We start from the raw sequence: 4,355 nt of genomic DNA on the forward strand, positions 1-4,355 counted from the left end.
TTAAGGTAAGACACCGCCTGTGGCCGATTAAATGAGGACAAAGGGTGCGTCCCAGCACTCCTATCTTATGTACTATTTGACTCACGAAAGTTGGTACTTGGTATTTTGTTTTTGTCGTGAGATGGTCCCTCTTTTTGGTGAACAAAATTACACATTATACACGTGTTGTTTATGCTATTTATGAGCGCAACACGTTATTTTCGTGTATTGCCAAATACTTTGAACAAATCTATTCGTAATTAAAAAAACAAACTTTTTGGCATCAACAAATCTGATGGGCCTGTATCAGTGCATGGCGAACTTAGAGGAATAGCACAGAATGGAAACCGAACAATTATTATGTTTCGATAATGGATTAGAATTCTAAATTTGCAGGAAAACAACATAATAAAAAGATTCATCTCACGCTTAAACCAGACGCAGAAAATGGAGTCAATAACAATCAAAACAACTGGATATCACACAAAAACAATGTTATAATGAATGGGCTTTAGGGAGTAATGGAGAACCCAAGACACTGTTATACCGTCACAAAATAGTATAAAACTCAGAATATAAGATAAGTCAAACAGAACTTGCAAACTCATATTACCCAATCTGGTAGACTTAGCACATATTGTACATTTAAAAGTTATTTTGACTTTGAACCATACGTTCACATTATAAACAAAGTAAATGTAAAATATCGTTCATTAGATTCAGACTATCGTCGCACACCTATACATTGAACAAGCTATACAATATATAAATAGAGAAAATAGAAACTGCAAACTTTACTATTCAAATTTAATAGAAAAACGTATATTCTCACCAAGGAAGGAAACACTTTAAACCTTACTATTGCAGATGACTAAGGATAACACAATGTAAAACATTCATGTTAACAATGAATAAAAGTTAACTGATAAACATAGCAACCTGTTTTTACCACGCACACAATTGAAGGGAAGAACTTATAAACGGTTTATGGTTCAAACTTCAAAGACTTTATTAATCACAAAGTATTTGTATAGACTTATTTGTGTCACTTGTTTATCATAATTTTCAAAGACTTGCTATTACCACTTGTTTATTATTAAATAAAATATTGCTATATTATGCATTATATATATATATATATGTATATACTTTTGTGTGTATTAAGTTAACATGTCACATATATGATTGAATTTTATGTTATTTATATTTGCGTATTTTTGTCTTTCCTGCAGATGTCTGATATTTATAATTGGACAAAGGGTATGAAAATGTATATTTGTTATTCGCATACATTCTGCAGTACTATATAGGGACTTTATAACATTATCTATTATACACTGCCTATTAAATTGTTCTATATTTTAATGTATAAGCATTATTTATTTCTAATTGATAATTGATTTCTTACAGTTTATTTTTTTACCGTGGCATAAAGAGGTAGTTATGGAACACTTAATTCCAGCATTCGATCCGTGTTCCATCTGAGAAATACCATTGGAATCATTCTTTTTGGAGGGAGATTTGATCGGGACATAGTGTTTTTCGTAATTGTTCTTTGATCTTTATTTGGCCAGAGGTTCTCCGACACTGATTGTTTTCGCTTCTGTCTAGTTATTTGAATATCCATGCGTGTGATTTTTTTGTAAATATTATAAATATGTAAACAAAATCGTTAAATAAACCTTAAGCTTAAAAACTCTTCATAGTTTTATCATGATGAAATTAGGATAACTCATAAAAATGAATGTATAATAATTGTGTTTGTTCATATATTTTCGCTCTTTTAGGCACTATTATTTAAAATGTAGATATATTGTTGTAAAATTGTAAAAGTGTGAAATGTCAATCTGAGAAGATATTCCTGCATTGAACATAAATAACCATCTCGTAATGGTAACTTAGTTTTAATATTAAAACCTCAAAAGAACCACAGCACCGTAAGGGGCCATACGACTAGCCACTGCCTATTACGAAATGGCAGATTAAAAGACAACAGATCTTTTAAGTAGTGCAAAGTCCCTCGTAGTTTTTTTGTAACCAAAAGCACGTGCTGACAGCATAGTTCAGCTGTCCGATTTAGTGGTATGTGGTCTACACATGTTTTTGTGACGTATACACACGGAAGTAATTTTATAGAAGAAAATAAATAAAGTTATCAAAAATAATTTATTTATTATGGATCTCAAACGAGTAAAGAATGATGAAAAACTTAACCTCTGCAGAAAATATTATTTGGGTAATTTGGCTATATAAGATATATCAATGAACAAGAATGCCTTCTTAAATTAAAACGTAATTTTCACCTGAATATAAAGAAACTCATCGGCTGTTAATCATGTTAAATATTTATTTCAATTCAAACATACATTATATATGTCAGGTCACACATAGACAAAACATGACCTAGTTTAATATTCAGTCAGGTCACAAACATAACTTAAAGAGAGACTTTGATAATGTATTAGTTAATTGAATTCAGATTGATCTTTTTTGTAACATGCAATCTATTCAGGCTTTGTTTTCGAAATTATTTCCAAATATTTAAAATACATGCTATTTTAATGTTCATAATTTTAAGGTATTTATTAATCGACTTTGAAGTCAGAACAAATAACTTTTTGTTAAGGACAAGTAAACTTTCAGGCCACCAGTCCAATAACAAGATTTTAATGTTAGTGACAAGCTGTGAATACTCTTCCTTCATGCTATGGAATCTAATTTATATGGTAAAGAATATTAATTAACATGAATTTGGATCATTTTGATTGTGTGGCACTGCATCTCACAAGTCTATTTTTACTAATGTGCATACTCAACAAGTATGCTACAAAACATCACAACACCACAACAATTTTAACGCGAAGCCAATTTCCCAAGCCCTTGGAAAATAATATACAAAATAATAAATAATGTTCCTCACCTTATGATTATAAACTAAAATATAATTGAGTCGACAGGAATATGTACAATGTACCAACAGGGGAACCTATGCCTTCAATGAAGCTTCAATGAATAAATAGCTCTTCTTCACCCTAAGAAACTAGGTGATGCGTACACAGCCTAGTACGACTTCCGTAGACTCCAACCCTCTGAAGACCTTTTAAACTTTCAACAGAAACTCTGAAGCCCAGGCAGCACCGTTTGAAGTCAATGCCATTACCTAAATGCTCCAGAGCACTGTTCTTTAGAGTACCTTTTCTTCAGATGTTGTCAAGCTGGCATCTGAAGGTGAAGTCACCAACTTGACATTATTGAAAGCCCTTTATCTACTGACGAAACAAGCGCTAACTAGCCAACAGAAAGACATGCTCTGGAAACTACCCATGTTACCGAATTACCTTTGCAATTGATGAAGCTTAACGAATGCCTTCTGTACAGAGATTACTGATCAAGAAATTAACTTTCAGGCCTAAATTTTTTTTAACAAATCATTTCTTAAACAAAAATTCAGTTACTTTGTGAATTACAAGTGAAATTGAGATATTCTTGAAATGGCAACTCTAAAACTAAGGGAGGTTACTATAATATAGCAGTACAGAAAAGGAAAGCATCTTATTCGACTCGATGCCTTTCTTCATACAAAAATAATATTTATTATACTGGTAAATTAAGTTATCCTTCTCTCAATGAAAAAACTACTTAGCAAGTCATCAGTGCAACACATGAAGTATAAATTCAGAACATAAACTAATAAAATTAAACTACACAAATATTTATTTTCATCATTTTGAAGAACTTTTTTCCCAGCTGACACTGTGAGCTTGTATCTTATTGTGGAATTCCTCCATTATTTGAGTCAAATAACAAGGCTTTTATTTCTTTCAGTTAACATATTCTTTAGAGCTTAAATTCCCTGGTTTATTACAATGTTCGATAAAAAGACTTTGGACCATATTGTTTGTGTAATATTTCGTTTTATTTGAACGTTGGATCATCTTAAGTTGTGTCATAAATATAACCGGTATACTGTACCGTATACAGTTGGGCTAGTTAAAATTTCACCTGTTTAATAATATGGTTGCATAATGATGCAATCTTGTGGATTAAAACAAAATCGTGGGGGCTGATTATTAGTACTAACGCAACTCAATTTATTTCAGGTGGATTTGCATTGCTGCCATTTTTGTGGTTTGTCAATTCGGTGTGGTTTTTCCAAGAAGCATTTTTCAAGCCCCAATATGAAGAACAAAGGCAAATAAGAACATGTAAGTGTATGAATATTAAAGTAATAATTGTATAAATATGGGAAATTTTTCTGATGATGCAATGCAAACTTTACACCAGAATTAACATGTTGATAAATGGTAACAAATAAAACTGTTAAGTGAAAAATTGTTTAAACATGTAAATTGTATCACCAATTTGTCAAATATAAA

This window comes from Dreissena polymorpha, chromosome 15 (genome assembly GCF_020536995.1).
Source record: "Dreissena polymorpha isolate Duluth1 chromosome 15, UMN_Dpol_1.0, whole genome shotgun sequence".
Lineage (NCBI taxonomy): Eukaryota > Metazoa > Mollusca > Bivalvia > Myida > Dreissenidae > Dreissena > Dreissena polymorpha.